Source organism: Chenopodium quinoa, unplaced genomic scaffold, assembly GCF_001683475.1.
Source record: "Chenopodium quinoa cultivar QQ74 unplaced genomic scaffold, ASM168347v1, whole genome shotgun sequence".
In the NCBI taxonomy this organism is placed as follows: Eukaryota; Viridiplantae; Streptophyta; class Magnoliopsida; order Caryophyllales; family Amaranthaceae; genus Chenopodium; species Chenopodium quinoa.
Genome location: NW_018744068.1, coordinates 835,592 through 853,733, shown reverse-complemented (window position 1 = coordinate 853,733; position 18,142 = coordinate 835,592). Strand labels below are relative to the sequence as shown.

The following is an 18,142-nucleotide window of genomic DNA, read 5'->3' as shown; positions in this document are numbered from 1 at the left end:
TAATCATACACATTGTTAAGAAAAAGTAATAAAAAAAATTAGCAAACGCTACACGCTACTATTAAATGCTTCTATTTTTAACGTTTAAGAAAAGCTACCTATTTCGGGGTTTTCTGTGTCCGTCGGGAGAGTTACAACACCAAGACTGGATTCCGAGCGCCTATACTTGCAAAACAACGGAGACTCCGGTTGGTTGGAGTTCCGCCTCCGACGACCAAGTTAGAAGTGTATGGAGTCTGTAAAAAGTGCGGAAAGTAAAGTATCTTCTCGGATTCCGAGATCAGGAGTAATATTTGCAGTTAGTAATTGCTCTGTTTTTGTGAATATTTTTTGAATGTGTCCCCAGGTGGGAACATCTCCCTATTTATAGGGTCTTGGGATGCGTGTCGTCATCCTAGGTTACGGAAACCTAGGAATGGTGGGCTATCCCGGGAATTGGGCCTTGAGAGCCACCTTTTTTCCAATGATTGGGGATGCCACGTGTCAATAGGGGATTGGTTCATTTTGATCCGCTCTTAAGGTGACACGTGTCACCATTTTATTGGGCCACACGACCTTGGGGGTCTTTTTACCCAAAGCATTTTCCCCTCACAGGTGTGACGTGGCGTGCCACATGGCGCCTGTGACACTTGTCACTGGGATACTGGTGGACAGTTTTAACTGTTCACCTTTTGGGGGAATTACAGGAACACCCCTGAAATTACCCTCCTATAAATAGACGTTTTACCCCCCATTTTTTGTCATTTCCAAAATTTAGAAAGAATCAACCGTTTTTAGAGAGAAAACGTCTGACAACCGCGTATGTATCCTTCAAGCAATACAACCGGGCTATCGCCTGCATTTTCCTCAAACGGGGGATCACCTGAACCGTCTGAGTATCTGTTAGACAATTCTCTTGCTTTCCAAGGGCTTACAACTGGTAAAACGTTTGTGCCTTTGACAGACAGGAAAATTTCTGAGTACTGTCTGTGGGGTTTGCAAACAATTCTCCATTTTCCAGGGGGGTACATCCGGTCAACCGTCTAAGCCTCTTGCAAGCAATTTTCTGATTTCTGCTTGCTAGTTCAGCCGGTCAACGCTTGACTACTTTCCAGCTCATCGTTGAGGTACCGCCTATCCCCTTCTCAACTCTTTCATATATTTTCGTTTGCGTACATTTTGTCCCATAAATGGATTCACCAACAGCACACACGGCACAACATAGTTTAGAGCGCAGCCATACGACTGAGTCTAGGACTAGGGGTGCCGCCTCTGGGTGCTTGGATCACTCTTGTTCATCTCCAAATCCGACCGTCTCCTTGTCTGTGCAGGACACTATGGCTCGGACTAGATGGACGGCTGTAGATCCGGAGTATAGGGAAGAGAGCGCAGACAGTGAGCCGCCTGAGATAGAACAGGCTGAGGAGGTAAGAAGATCCCCTTCGGGTGCACCCAACACTCCAAGTGACGGGATCCTTGGGTTAGAGGACGGAGACGGTGAAGAAACCGCCTCTGTGTCTGGCTCTGAGGAGGCGGATGAAGTTGTTCCTGAAAGAGACGGAGGTGAGACCACCTCTAGGTCTAGGTCTAAAGAGGGCAGCAGCTCACTATCACCGATTAAGGATAGTGAGGAGGAGGAAAGATTAAAATGGAATAATGAGGGGGATCCCTTCCAGACCCATGTCTCTTCCAGAGACAGGGCGAACATGGAGAAGCACCTGGAGGCCTTCAAATCCAAGCGTCCTATTCGCAAAGGATATGCCATCCGGGTGCCGCCTAAATTGGGGACCATTGCCTGGAGAAATGACCAACCAAATGCCAACCTTTATTTCGGCTGCTATGAGGCGGCCTTCCTAGCCGGTCTCCGCTTCCCCCTCCATGACGCAATCAAGGCTATCCTGCAAGGATACAGCCTAGGCGTGTGGCAGTTAACCCTAAATTCTTGGGTTAACATACTGGGCTACATCGTCGCTTGCGAGATGCAGGGTCTCCATCGCGGCTAAGAGGCCTTTGCCCATATGCATTATCTGAGCCATAGCCTAGGCGGCTGGAGGGCGTGGTACACATTAACCACCTACCCCTAGTACATAATGACCCTAGACAAACCGTCTAAGTGGTCTGATTGGAAGAACCAGTTTTATCTGGTTTCTGCCCCCAAACGACAAAAGAAGTTTGAATACGCTATTATAATAAGAAGCCGGATCTGCTAGGGCAGAAGTGTAAACTTCCATAAGTCCCGGATGAGGATTATAAAAAAATAATAGAAGCGAGGATTTTTGAACTCACAACCACCACTCTCTCATCCGAGGAGTTAATAAGTGTACCCAAAAACTGGGTACCCAAACACGAGTTTTTGAAGGACGAGGGGTTCTTGTCCGCCTGTGGTTTAAGCACCATGTTTAACAGACGTATGTATAGCATGCATTCGGCAATGTCATATCGCCTTTAGTGTTTATAACTTGTGATTTATTTTTGCCTGCTTGATGATCTGACAGGTGGTTCTTTTTGCAGAAACGCCAGAAGGATGCTCCAAGAAAACAAAACGCCTGCTCGTTCTGCAGCTGACATCCGCAGGGAAAATGTGGAAAAGAAGAAAGTCGTTCTGGCGGCTAAAGGCCAGGTATAAACCGCCTGCCCCTACTTCTTCCCCATTTGCCTTATTAATGTATATAGGCGGTTATGAGCCGACTCTATGAATAATGCCTAGCTCTTTCAGGTTGGAGACAAGGCTTCTAGGCCACTCTCAAAGATGATCAGGCCAAGGCCTGGGGTCACCAACTCCAACAAGTCCAGAAAAACAGATTCTGCTCAGACAGCCCCAAAGCTTCCACTTGACAAACACCGTCTGACTGTTGGGGGGAAGAGCATTAGAAACGTTAGTCTTGGGTTTGACCTTTCATCCCAGTCGTGTGCCTCTGAGGTACCGAAGGATGGCCAGCCACCCAAAGCTGCAAGCGATTCTGCAGCGGCTGTAGGGGATTCAAACTCTCAGCCTTATCCCTAAGGTACCGTTGACCCCTTCAACTCTCCCTTTGAGTTGGGTTGGCCCATGCGGGTCAAGTCACATTCCCAACTTCAATTAGAAGGATTTTCGGCAGCCGGCGATCTGTTGGTGGAGAATGTGTTGCTTTCTCACCATATCTAACTTCTGGTGCAGATCAATCCCCTCGATGGTCGGATGTACAACAGTACTCCAAGGCCATGCTGAAGGTTGTCCCCAAGGAGGACAAGGAGGCCATCCCCGGGATACAGACGTTTAACGTCGACCGCATCCTCTCTCTGCTATCTGAGGTACAATAGTTTTATTTACTTTCTTTCAAGTGTATTGTCGGATGCTTTTCTAACACCGTTTGCATTTATACAGACGATGCTGCGAGTAGAGGTGCTAAAAAAGTCGTATGCTTGGAAGCAGGAAGAGGTAAAACGGGCCAAGAGAGATGCGTCTGATACCACTAACGTTGCTCAGTATCAAATGTTAATTCATAATCTTGAAACTAAAGCTTAGCTCCTATTGCAGGCGGACTCCATCAAATAGCTCCAGGGTGCCCTCAATGAGGCTAATCTAAAGGCCTCAAATCTGGAGGCGGAGCGCGACAATGCTGAGTTGGAGCTAAAAAATGCTCAGGCGGGTCTCTAGTCCTAGGAGGAGACAAGGAAGGAGAATGCCACTCTAAAAGTAGACGTCGACCGTCTGCAGAAGGAGATGGCCGCCTCTCAGGGAAACTTCAAGGCCACTCTAGAAGCTGAGCAGAACCGGCTCATTGAGGAGAATGAGCAGGACTGCAAAGACCGGATGAGGATGGCTTGGGAACTGGTGTATCCAGAGGCTGAGTACAACATCTTGGACCTATCCTACAGGGACTCGAATCTTGTCCTCTCAGCAAGGGCTAGAGGGGAGCCGGAACCTAAGCCTTTCCAAGAGTGGGTCAAGAGGGAGCTTGCAGCCGGCGAGGAGGGTGATGATGATGATGACGCAGAGGAGGAAAAGGAAGGAGAGCACCAAGCCCAAGTGAACTCTGCCCCAACTCCGCCTGCTAAGGATACTCCTCCGGCTCCGACTCAGTAGTTTCAGCTTATGGTTTCTGCCTATACTTCCGGCTTGTGTGCCGTGTAGGGGTGTACACCGGTCCAAAACTGGACCAGACCTGGACCGTGTTAGGTTTTCAGCAATTCTATACAATAAGAATTACTTTAAAATGGTGGAACAAAACCTAAGTAGGGTATAATTCAATCAAATTATACAATAATAAATACTAATCAAAGCATTACAATCCAAGCACTAAATAAACAATGTAATCAGAAATTACAAGGAAAATACTAATATGAAAGATACTAAAACTTGCCTCTACTCCAAGCCAATAAAATCACCAAGAACATGAGAATACTATGGACCACGTGAGTCTTCAATACCGGATACTTGTCTAAGGCGTGTAAACACTTTCCTAAAGTGATTATTTCCCCCACCACGGTGCTTGGGTTGAAACTGGAAATTCACTTTGAGATACAACAGACAACACTACAATCTTTGCACTAAGATTTGTAGCAAGATGATCAAATTCTCAAAATTGACTTAATTGATAGAGTTTTCTCACAAAAGTTTGCAAGAAATTTGAGAGAAAATTGTGGAGAATTCTATTTGGGAAGATGAAGAATAAATTTTTCTGTGTATCCATCTTTCACGAAATCAGTCTTTTATCAAAAGACTCAACCGTAAAAAAAAATCGCAAAACAGGGAGGCGCGGGCGCGCCACCATGTGGAGCGGGCGCTCCTAATTTAGGAGTGGGCGCTCCTCACAAAATTTGCGAGATTTCACAAAAAGGCAGTGAGGGGCGCGGTTTGGGCGCGACCAGCAGCGCGGCCGCGCACCAGATGCGCTACTGCGCCAACCTCATCCTTCAAAATTGACAATTTTCAGAGAGGTACGCGGTTTAGGCGCGCTCTCTGCGCGGCCGCGCCTACCTTGTGCGGGGCGCTCTTCATGGTTCGCGGGCGTGCAACCATCTCCCCCATTTAGAGTGTTTCTAAAACCTTCTCCACTTCTATCAATTAAGCCACATCTCATGCATCAATGCCAATGTCCCTACGGATTGAATTGACACCTAGTACAACACACTTAACGATGATCATATTATGTGATTTCCATATGGATTGAATCACACGAATATATCCAACCATTCGAAGGTAAAGTACACACAAGACAAATCGAATTTTTCATTACTTGACACTTTCATACAGCCATGTGTCTGTATCTTTCATAAGTTCATCAAAGTCTATATGTCCATCTAAACTTCTTGAAGCGTCTAATCTTCGAACTTATATAGGTAGGTTCTCATATACGTGATGGTGTCCTTGTGACAAGACACCTTCATCTAGAGCTTCTTAACTCTAAATCTTTGAGAACTTTAATTAGACGCTACCTTACACATCACAAGTAACATAGCAATATGGGTCATCATACATTGCTATCAAACAACAAAAATGCAATTCAACCACATTGAATCTAAGACTTGATGTTTCTTCAAGCGTTAGATTGGGTTTCACAAATTCGTTTTTGGACATAAACCCATTCCATTCAAAGCAAATATGATGGAATGCCTTGGCATTGCTTTAGTAAAGCAATCCACCAAATTCAATTTTGTAGGAACATAGTCAAGACTTATGACCCCATCATTGATAAGCTCTTTCACTAGGCTATGCCTAAGTGAAATATGCCGAGACTTACCATTATACACTTGACTATATGCCTTTATTAAAGCCGAATTTGAATCACAATGGATTGCCACCGGTGACATTGGCTTAGGCAATAAAGGCAACTTTAACATGAGATTTCTCAACCACTCAGCTTTCTTACTAGCTGAGGCAAGGGCTATAAACTCAGCTGCCATAGCGGAATCCGCAATGTAAGTTTGTTTCTTGGAAGACCATGAAATGGCACCCCCCCCCCAAACATGAATACCCAACCACTTATAGAAGATTCATCCTCTTTGTAAGTGATCCAACTAGCATCCGAAAATCCTTCTAAAACCGAAGGAAATCCACTATAAGTCAGACCATAGTCTAATGTACCCTTAAGGTACCTCAAGACCCTCTGAACTGCAAACCAATGTTGTGCACCAGGGTTACTAGTAAATCTACTTAGTTTCCCCACAGCCAATGCAATATCCGGTCTTGTACTAGTCATGGCATACATCAAGGGTCCAATTATCCTTGAATATTCCAATTGGGAAATTGTTTTCCCCGAATTCTTAACTAATTTAACATTAGGTTCCATGGGGGTGTTTACAGGACACTTATCAAACATATTAAACCGTTTGATCATCTTCTCAATGTAATGAGATTGACTTAGAATAAGTCTTCCATTGTCCCTAATAATCTTGATGCCCAAAATGACATGCGCCTCCCCCAAATCCTTCATCTGAAAAGATGAGGTTAAGAATTCCTTGGTCAATTCTACTTGTTGTAGACTTGTACCAAAAATAAGCATATCATCAACATATAGACAAATGATGACACCATGACCTTTGTCATCAAATTTTCTATATATACACTTATCAGCTTGATTCACTTTGAATCCAAAGGACAAAATCGTGTCATCAAATTTCCGATGCCACTGTTTTGGTGCTTGTTTAAGTCCATACAAAGACTTAACCAATTTACACACCTTATTTTCTTGTCCTTCCAAAACAAACCCTTCGGGTTGTTTCATGTACACTTCTTCCTCTAGATCTCCATAAAGGAATGTCGTTTTGACATCCATTTGATGAATCACTAGATTATATACCGAAGCCATTGCAATCAATAACCTTATGGAGGTAATTCTTGCAACCGATGCATAGGTATCGAAATAATCAACACCATGCTTTTGCCTAAAGCCTTGGATAACCAATCTGGCTTTAAATTTCACTATGGAACCATCTGGTCTCCTTTTCCTAGTGAAAATCCACTTGCAACCAAGAGGTTTGCAACCGAGAGGTAAATCCTCTATGACCCAAGTATTATTTCCCATGATGGAATCCATCTCATCATTTATAGCTTCCTTCCAAAACGCACTATCTTGGGAAGATATGGCCTTGCTATAAGTCTTTGGGTCACTATCCGCATTGAAACAATATGGAGTAGTGGAACTAAGGATATCCCTAGACCCTTCAACCAAATATATTATGAAGTCATCTAAAGGATTCCTAATTTTCCTTGTCTCTTACTTCTTCTAACATGAGGAGTCTCATCCTCATTATTAGGAGAACATTCATGAGATTCAAGTTGATCATCACAATCAACAATCTCCTTTCCTTTGGCACTAACCTGTAGATCCTTAGGTCTACTCATTGATGAAAAATGGTTTTCATCAAAAGTTGCATCTCTTGACTCAATAACCGAATGAATCGATATATAGTCATTTTGTTCTATTACATAGAACCTATAGGTTTTGCTATGATCAGCATAACCTATAAAAATGCAACCCAAGCCCCTTTCACCGAGCTTTCTTTTCTTGTTGCCAGACACTTTTACGATTGCCCTACAACCCCAAACCTTGAGATACTTCAAGTTTGGCTTTCTTTTGTACTAAAGTTCATAAGGAGTAGATTGTTTTCCCTTAGTGGGAACCCGATTAAGAATGTGACAAGCAGTCAACATTGCTTCACCCCAGAACCCTTCACTCAAACCAGAGTAAGATAACATGGAATTAACCATTTCTTCAAGACACTAGACGAAAAAGATAAAAAGGCACCGGTTCAAACCACCCCTTTGGCACCGGTTTTGAACCGTTGGGTATTTGAGGGATGCCAAATCCATGAAAATTTGGCACCGGTTCTAAACCGGTGCCAACTAGAGCATTTGGCACCGGTTAACCGGTGCCAACTACATGCTTTGGCACCGGTTAACCGGTGCCAACTACATGCTTTGGCACCGGTTAAACGATGCCAACTACCATGGCGCGAATTTTTTTTTTTTTTAATACTATTGGCACCGGTTCAAAGCAAGAACCGGTGTAAAAACCCCCACTTTAGGCACCGGTTCTTTTCAAAACCGGAACAGAACCGGTGCCAAAAATACCCCAAAAAAATAAAAAATTTCTTTTTTTTTTGCATTTTTTTCACTTAAATTGATATAGAAACATTAACATATATAAAGTTACATATTTTCATTAAAAAAAGGCTGTAATATTACAATTTTCGTCCAAAAAAAATCAAAGCAAGGAACGAAAATACAGCATAAAGGGGCAACTAGCAAGTTATCCCAACAATAAAAACCCAGTAGAGCGCCAACAACAAAAACCCAGTAGCAATTTTTTTTTGTACTATTCTAACTGGCCTAGTATGGCCTTCTCCATTTTCAGAATTTGTTCATTGCTGTATGCCCTTTCTGATATGCTCACAAAGTCATTAACCTGAAACATTTACAAGAATTAATCCAGGGTTTCAAAACTATAAACAGCACAGTATATAACTTCTGCAGTAAGTACCTCAGGAGCCCAGATTTCCTCATACGAGCAGGCAATCAACATAGCACCAATACCCAGAAGCTGCAATTCTCTCCTTGGGACAGATTTCGACGAAAGAAACCGATCAACCAAGTTAATGGTCAGATAAAGGGTCTCAGGCATAAGCTCAAATCTGTTGTGCACTTCAATCAACCAATCAACTAAGATAGCCCTCATTTTGTCGTTGATTTCGGGTTGCGAATTCATGTAGTCACAAGGCCGACTCTCATTCTACCACCAAAAGCAAGAGCAATTCATCAATCCCTTGCTACTTCCAACAAGAACCATGACTAAACTAAAACATATTCAACCACAGCTAACCCATTATCAACATCAGATGCATCAATGTCAGCTACTTGTTCCTTTGGGTTGTTAGTCAGACCACAAGCAGCCTATAATCCCACCAAAAACAGCTTATTCAGAATCCAATGTAACAGTATTTTTACAAATTTATCATTCAAAGCAAAGTCTCAAATGTCAGCAAATTAGTCCAAAAATATACCTTGCTCCTAGCTGTAAGCAAAGTCTCAATTGGTAAGAAGATAATATATTCAAGGAAAATCACAAATGAAAATGCTGTGCACCCCCATCGAGGAATTCTCTTCCAAATCTGAACTTCGAAAAATGACCGACTCTGCCATAACTTTCAGTGCATGACTGTCACAAAGAGAGTCAGCATTTGTAACATCAATCTTTCCTAGATGATTGCAGTCCTTGCTTCAGTAAAAAATCCAATCAATAAAGATCATAAAGACAATACACGTGGAAGAAATTTGTCCCAAAAAAGTGACTTATTATACAACTTCTTAAATCCCAAAAAGAAAATTTTAAATTTTATTAGGTCATGCATGAAAGTAGTCTAGGAACAGAAATGAAGAGGAAATGTAAAGCCAAGGAACCGTATTCAATAAAAACACTACACCAGACAGAGAAAAAGGCACATACTCCCCTTTTCTTTTATGGTGGCTTCTTAAACTGAAATTTGTTTGATCAGCAGCAGTAGTATTTTCAACTCTTGTTCGACCAGCTGAATCCTAGTCAGCATGATGAATAATTACACATTGAAAAGATTATAATAAATGAAATTGTTTTACAAAAAAAAGAAGGAAATCTGATTAAACAAAAGCAAAACTAACTCACATCAAACACGGCCGATGAGGGAGCTTCGGGCTCCCCATAATTGATCTTAGCAAAATATGCATGCATCATGTCTGATATGTCCATTACCTGCCAAACAATGTCATGAAACAACTTAGCTTAAAAATTCTAAACAATAAGTATTCAAAGAAAGGACCTGGAGACCTCTTAGGGCTGTCACAGACTATCCATTTCCTCCAACAACATCTCATTTAGCAATGAGGTTAAATTATGAATATGTTGATCACCTTGTTGCAAGTTGCAAATACAAGGTTGACACTTGACAAGACTAAAATCATGTAAGACCCTAGTAGCCTGGACTATGATTTTCTTTTATTATAATTTATATAAAAAAAACATTGAATGGAATTTTTTTAATTTGATATAAGTTATCTTTGAAATTTAGTGTTAATCCAAAATTACCAAAACACCTGAAAAATAGAAGTTTGCTCAAACATTAACTAAATACCACAAGCTGGAAAATAATAAATACAGAGTAAATAACAGTACAGATTTATAATCAATAAAAAATTTGATTAAAATTCATTGCGAAGTTTAAATAGATTGCTATGCTAAAAAAGCAATAATGACAGTTTTGGAAGACATCAAGATTCAGCTTCAATGATTCATGAAATTAGTAGGTGGTCTTATATGAATATTGTACATAGTTATCACGTTCATATGCCTGAAAATAACTTTTATCAATGTTTAAGCTATGCGTGACACTAGGGTGAGATGAGTTCTCAAGAAACATCAATTCTCAGCATGCATTTGCATTAAACTGCGCATAATACCTAGAAGAAAAATCATTCAAACTGCTGCCTTAAACCGTTAAACACACAGAATAGCGAACAAGTCACAAGCGTAGACCAAAGTTCCGAAGCTTGAAAAATAAGAACCTGAAGTTTTGTGCACTTAATAAACAATTCAAATTACTACTTAAGCACACTTAGAAATGAACAAGTCGTATATGAAAACCAGAAAATTCTCAACAATTAATTAGCTTAAGGTCGAAACTGACCTAAATGACTACAAATACCACCCTAGTGAATTACTCACAAATCAATAGCACATCAGTAACCATCGAGTTTTTCAAGTCCATTCAGCCGTGTCACCTTGATCACCATCCGTGTGTGAAGTTGCCAATTGAAATCATACTGAAGCTTATACATAGGTTCAAACTTCTCAACATATTGTGGAATTGAAAGAACAAACCTCCATCCAATATCGAGATATGATAAACCATGGTGGCAAGGGGTGAAAGGCCTATCATACCGTTACTCTCTCTACTTGACCAACATATAACTCTAATTTGTATAAATAAGGGCATGTTTTAGGCACGTAGACTTTTATCTAGCCAGCTTTCATCATTTGCAACTCAACTTTAGATAGCAGTGCAAGGTGAAGTATGAAAACAACCTAATTATAATTATTGATGAAAATATTGACTATATATTACATTGAGTAGCTACGAAGTTGTACAAGTAGAATTACACACAGCTAAACCAAACTGCCATTCGAAAACAGCTACCACAACAAATTACATCAACACACTTTCAATGATCAACTTGTGGATCCCAAACTCCCAACTCTCGCCAAAGAATGAATACACCACAAAAGCAAACCACAAATTGAAAATCAAAATCCTATAACTGAGATGGACCACCTTAAAACACATTCAAGAAATCGCACTTGACGATAAAAAGGGGCTATACAAAATCTTGACATATTGATCATTATTTAATCCAAAAGATCTCCTAAACATAGTACTCTGTACTTTTACTCTTAAGGTTAAAGGTTATAGGAGCAATTGTCACAACCAAAACAATCAGCATGAATTACAAAATACTCCAATTCACAGCCATCTGTCAGATGAAATGTATAAAGAAGAATACTTTTAGCATACCTGGTGGCATATCTCACATGTTATGTCCCCTTTCTCATTGCACCAGCGCTGAACACATTTTCTATGTGCATATTGTACATAACAAACCAGGAAAGGTCAATTCTGTGTAGTGTAAGAGTATAAGAAACTGAGAACTGAGAGCTGCTTAAAGATGAGCTAACAAGTCAACAACACTATTATCCAAATCTTTATATCTGATAGCAGAACAAAGAGACATACAAATAATAATTTATACACCTTCAATGAAATACTCTAGTTTCAAGCCAGAGTAGTAATCTGTCATTGACTGGCATCAACACGATAATACAAATTTTTTTTTGTTGACCTTATCAGAATATCTCTCAATGTCTACAACTTCTTCTGCCAAGATGACAAACAACAAAAATAAGGATAGTTAAAATAATAGCATGTAAATCTCAATAATTATGTTTAACTGCAAAGAGTATTTATGTTAAATGTTACTTTCCAGAAAAGAAATATCTACTTTCTAATCACTGAGAGAAGTTGAGTTCAGTAATAAAGAGAAAACTTAATTCTACACCTATGCTTAAATACCAAATTCAATACCAATGGAATTTACAGAATAAGTTCACCAGAATTTACTGGTTTGTGTTGGAACACTCGGGAAGTCGGGAGGGGCAATGTCAAACAGAGTAAAGAGACAAGAGCACATAACCGACAACACAGGTAGTGCAAAAAGCATCCTGAACAGACATAGCTCAAGTACATCCACGTTACCATTGTGCTTAGTGATCTTCAATAAGTTTACATACAGTATAAAATATTAAAACCAAACTGTATAGATACACACTGCCACAAACTTCATTCTCCTTGACAGTTGACTTTCTAAATATAAAACACAAGCACACCATTAAAAAAAAATGCAGCCAGATTGCTTACCACCAGAGAATGTTTCCTCAAGGTGGTACGGTGAGCTTTGAAAGTAGTTCTGAAACTTAAAATTACGTAATGCTAAACCCTTCTCTTCAGGAACATTGTTTCTGTCAGGCAACTCAATATCCTGTGGCAAATTAAAAAAAAAATGTATAGCATTAAACAAATTAATACAGAAATGATCAAATATGAAGGTGAGGACTGAGGACATAAATCAAGGATTTTAGGGAGTGATATAAATGTTAGAAATAAATCATAGGAACGAGTGTCAAACAATAATTAAGAGTGAAAGTTCCAAGGTTGAGCTTGAGCAAGTGCACTTTACCATTTCCACAAATAATAGATCCGATTGAAGACTATACAAGACCAACAGATTGTCCAACACAAGAGATTACTAACTTCCAAGGTTCAACTTAGCATATATTCTTGGATGTTGATAATATCCTTACAAAATATATACGACCAACTATAAATCAATAACATCTTCAACAAGTCCAACTTGAAAGACATTTCCTCTACCCTCTCTTCTAAAAAGGAAAACAAAATTATGGTCTGCGTTTTTTCCAGTAATGATCCAGGCAACAGCCACGTATGTGAGTCTTACCTCTAGTGAAACTAGACGGGAACAGGGCAATTATGAAGGTTTCAAGTGATCAAATTCATAGAATAGTTTGGTTTCTCCTACAACAACAACAAAGCCGTAGTCTTGAAATGAATTGGGTTCCACTAACATAAACTAAATTATCAGGTTCTTTCGACAAAGAAAATAACTTGCAAAGTTGCATTACAACAGTTGTTAAGAGCAAATTTTGGCATCCAAGATCAAAAGATTCAAAACAATGAAAAATGATAAAATTGGGTTAAATTATATACTCACCGGAAAAAGTACAAAAGATTCTGGCTCCACAAACTTGAAGTCACTTCCACCAAATCCTCTCCCACGTCCTCTACCTCTAAATGCCATCTATATGTCATCAAGAAAAAAAAAGAAAAAAAATACTGCTAATTTAGTATAAAAATACGAGCTTTAATCTAACAAATTCCACTAATTCTCACATAATTTAAGGGTTTTGCACCACATTAGCAAACCAAATTTGACACAATTCTCAAATTAAATTCTTCTCACTTATAAGAATATCAGTAGCAAAACTCCAGCATTTCAGCAACTAATGAAACACCAAAATATAATTCAATCAGGCCCGTCCCAGAGGAAGGGCAGGAGGGTCGGCCGCCCTAGGCCCAGGGAAAAGATATTTGATTTCATATTGAATTATCTCGAAAAATACATAATTTTAGGGATACTTGATTCAATTCAATAATCAAATTAAGCTCATAATTTTCTTTTATTTTGGATATGATGTTTCATAATCTAAGAATTTGCGAACCCTAAACTTAAAGCACTGATAATTAAATTAGATTAGATCAGATATAAACCCTAGATTGTGAAATTGATGTGATGATAACAACAACAAACAACTTACCTTAGAAGCCGCTTCAATGGGGGATACAAGAATTAGATTCAACGGAGAACGCTTCAATGGAGAACATTGAGTGCGCTTCAATGAAATAACTCAGAGACTTAGGAAATAGGAATGGAGGCCTTTAATGGAGAAGGAGATCGAAGGAGAGAGATAGAGTGTTAGGAAAGCTCAGAAGCCCCTTCAATGGAGAAATTCGAGTACGCTACAATGGAGGAGAGAGAGAGGCAGATCAGATGAGAACGAAGAGGAAATAGCAAGGAAATGATGAAGAAGAAGACGCGCCTTAAACCGGGCTTTTTTTAAAAAAAAATGGCACCGGTTCAAACCGGTGCTAATTACTATAGTTGGCACCGGTTTAAGGCGAACCAGTGCCAACTCTATTGCTTTCTTTGTTTTATTTTATTTTATTTTTTTTTAAGGTTGGCACCGGTTTGAACCGGTGCTAATTAAATGAGTTGGCACCGGTTTTGGTTGGAACCGGTGCCAACTCCCTATTTTCCAATCCCGCCCATTTCTTTTGGCACCGGTTTTCAAGAACCGGTGCTAAATGGGGGGTGCCTATTTGATTTTTTCTACTAGTGAGAGTTCTGTTTTTTCTTTCAGCTACACCATTTGATTGTGGTGCATAACCAGCTGTAGTCTCATGAATTATACCAAATGATTGGAAATAAGCTGGATCATAATATTCCCCTCCCTTATCAGTTCTAATCTTCTTAATAAATGATTTTACTTGTAGTTCTACTTCTCTTTTATAAATATCAAACTTTGTCAAAGCTTCATCTTTGGAATGAAAAAGATACACATAACAAAACCTAGAAAAATCATCTATAAAAGTAACCATGTATCTTTTGTTCCCCAAAGAAGGAGTACTATGAAAATCACACAAGTCACTATGGATCAGTTCTAAAATATTATAACTTCTCTCAACTCTCTTAAAAGGAGTTCTAGTGATCTTGTTCAACATACAAGTAGAACATTTATTAGAAGAAATATCACAAGGTGGAATTAACTCTAGTTTAGACATGAAATTCAACTTATTGAAATTAACATGACCTAATCTGGAATGCCATAAATAAAACAAATTCACACCATTGTCATTGCTAATATTTAAACAAACATCATCCATCATTACAAACTTCTCTCTTAACGAGAGTTTAAATAATCCATGAGTTAAATAACAACGTCCAACAAAAGTGCTACCTCTAGTAATTATACATCTATCTGCTTCAAATACTAGTTTATATCCAAGTCGATTCAGGGTAGGGCCTGATACAAGATTTCTAGAGATATCCGGATCATATAATACATCCCTAAGAAAGATACCATTGCCCGAACTAAACATTAGCTCAGCTTGTCCTCTTCCTTGGACCATGATGGAAGAGTTGTTCCCCATATAGAGCTGTTCACCATCAACAACCTTGTGAAAGGTTTTGAACCAATGCTTCACCTTGCATACATGCCTTGAAGCCCTCGAATCCATCCACCATGAGTCATCATCCTGTACCATAAAAATGTTAGGATCTTGCATTTAAATCCATACCGGAATTAAATTCAACCTCATGTAAAGGATTACCTTTGACAGTTGGGTCCTTGCAACTAGAAGCATGACCCTCCTTGGATTTCTCCATTTTCTTCTTGAAAATGTAGCAGTCCTTCTTGCGATGTCCAACTTTACCGCATTCCCAATAAGCAAACTTGTTGTTGTCCTTCTTCTTCTTGGACTTTCCTTCGGAAGAATTAACATTCTTCCTCTTTCCACTAGTTGAAGCACTAGATTTACCTTCTTCCACCACATTAATGGTAGAAGTGCTAGGATTCCCATCCTTAGCATTTTCCATGGCCCTAATCCCTTCTTCAACTTGAAGATGGGTAGCCAAATTAGACAAAGATATGTCCTCCTTTTTGTGTTTTAATTCATGTTTAACAACTTTCCAACTAGTAGGTAGCTTATCAATGATACTTGAAACAACAAATAGTTCATCAACACTAATTCCATGTTGTTTCAAATTACCATAAATACGTTGTATCTCATGAAATTGATCCATGATGGACCTACTATCAACAAATTTGAAATTATTAAAATTACTTACAAGGAACTTCTTGCTAGAAACATCCTCCGCCATATATTTGCTCTCCAAAGACTCCCATAATTCTTTAGCAGACTCAACATGTTGATACACATCAAACAAATCATCCTCCATCCCATTGAGAATATGACCCCGACAAATAAAGTCATCATTATCCCACTTTGATTTCTCACAAACATCTTCCATGGTTTCATTCTCATGTTCTACAGGCCTAAGAGTACTAATGACATAGGCAATCTTCAACGAAGTAAGAAGAAAATAGATCTTCTTCTTCCAACATCGAAATTCCACACCATCAAACTTCTTAAGTTTGACAAAATTAGTGGTAAGATCTTTCACACTAGACATGATTCTTTAATCACTTTAGATTGTTAGGTTTTCAGCAATTCTATACAATAAGAATTACTTTAAAATGGTGGAACATAACCTAAGTAGGGTATAATTCAATCAAATTATACAATAATCAATACTAATCAAAGCATTACAATCCAAGCACTAAATAAACAATGTAATCAGAAATTACAAGGAAAATACTAATATGAAAGATACTAAAACTTGCCTCTACACCAAGCCAATAAAATCACCAAGAACATGAGAATACTATGGACCACGTGAGTCTTCAATACTGGATACTTGTCTAAGGCGTGTAAACACTTTCCTAAAATGATTATTTCCCCCACCACGGTGCTTGGGTTGAAACTGGAAATTCACTTTGAGATACAACAGACAACACTACAATCTTTGCACTAAGATTTGTAGCAAGATGATCAAATTCTCAAAATTGACTTAATTGATAGAGTTTTCTCACAAAAGTTTGCAAGAAATTTGAGAGAAAATTGTGGAGAATTCTACTTGGGAAGATGAAGAATAAATTTTTCTGTGTATCCATCTTTCACAAAATCAGTCCTTTATCAAAAGACTCAACCGTTAGAAAAAACCGCAAAACAGGGAGGTGCGGGCGCGCCACCATGTGGAGCAGGCGCTCCTCACAAAATTTGTGAGATTTCACAAAAAGGCAGTGAGGGGCGCAGTTCGGGCGTGACCAGCAGCGCGGGCGCGCCACCAGGACACGCGACCGCGCCACCAGATACGCGGCCGCGCCAACCTCTTCCTTCAAAATTGACAATTTCCAGAAAGGTACGCGGTTTAGGCGCGCTCTCTGCGCGGGGCGCTCTTCATGGTTCGCGAGCGCGCAACCATCAACACTCTAAATTTCCAACAGACCGGACCTTTTGGACCAGGACCTGAATCGGTCAATTTTGAGGACCGGAGACCGGACCTGATTCAACAGGTCCGGTTCCGGGTCAGACCTAAAAAATCAGGTCCAGTCCGGGTTTGGACCTGAATAGACCTAAACAGCCACCTCCACCATTTAATGGAGTCAAATATCATAATGACCCAGTACAACAAACAAATTACATACCAAAGCGTTCAGTCCTTATTAAAACTATTAAACCACAACATTTCCAAAAATTATAATTAAACCATACCAATTAAACAAAAATGAAAACAAATTACACACACAAAAAAAAATAACCTAAAAAAAAAAAAGAAAACCTAAACACAAAAATAAACTAAAATTACATGGCAACATCGCAAAGTAGTAACTCTGGGTCAATTTGTTTTCATGGCGATAAAACTCAATACCGTACATGGCGACATCGCAAAGTAACACAACTGAATCAAAAGTCTGAAATTAAAGTGAAAAAATGACTTTTTATTCTATTCCGGAAGATTCCGACGCCAAAGCCTCTGCAACCGCTACTACTCCTTGTAGTGGTTGTTGCGGTAATGGCTGCTGCGGTGGTTGTCGGTGTTGGGTGCTGCGGTGGTTTTCTTGAGTTCGGCGAGGAGAGGAGATCTAGGGTTGAGACTTGAGAGAGTTTGAGAAGAGAAAACGGCTACTACTTAAAGTCTGAAACTCTGAATTAGATCTAGGGTTTGGTTGTTTTATATATATATATAAAAAATTATAAATTCCGGGTTTTAGTTCCGGACTTGAAATCCCCGGTTTTAGACCGGAACTGGAATCCCTGAATTTCAAGGACTGGGACCGGACCTGAATCTACAGTTCCGATCCCAACAGGTCCGGTTCAGGTCGATTTTCAGGTCTGGTCCTGTTTAAGTACACCCCTAGTGCCCGTGTATTTCTTTGTATTTCCACAACACTTATTT

The 18,142-nt window shown here is 39.6% G+C and overlaps 1 long non-coding RNA gene across 10 annotated transcripts; it reads right to left on the bottom strand.

Annotated features, from left to right (window-relative positions):
- Positions 1 to 8,110: 8,110 nt before the first annotated feature.
- LOC110691147 lies at positions 8,111 to 14,314 on the bottom strand. 10 transcript variants are annotated; one of them, XR_002505207.1, is made up of 9 exons: positions 13,881 to 14,313; positions 13,277 to 13,363; positions 12,406 to 12,526; positions 11,506 to 11,865; positions 9,603 to 9,689; positions 8,965 to 9,496; positions 8,784 to 8,854; positions 8,445 to 8,693; positions 8,111 to 8,369 (listed from the first exon to the last, which is right to left on the bottom strand). It is a non-coding gene; the product is annotated as an uncharacterized LOC110691147 (long non-coding RNA). The 10 variants fall into 10 exon arrangements; XR_002505213.1 differs by having other exon boundaries at positions 8,445 to 8,854; positions 8,965 to 9,119; positions 9,408 to 9,496; positions 13,881 to 14,312; XR_002505209.1 differs by having other exon boundaries at positions 8,445 to 8,854; positions 11,506 to 11,607; positions 11,725 to 11,865; positions 13,881 to 14,312.
- Between the last annotated feature and the right edge of the window lie 3,828 nt (positions 14,315 to 18,142).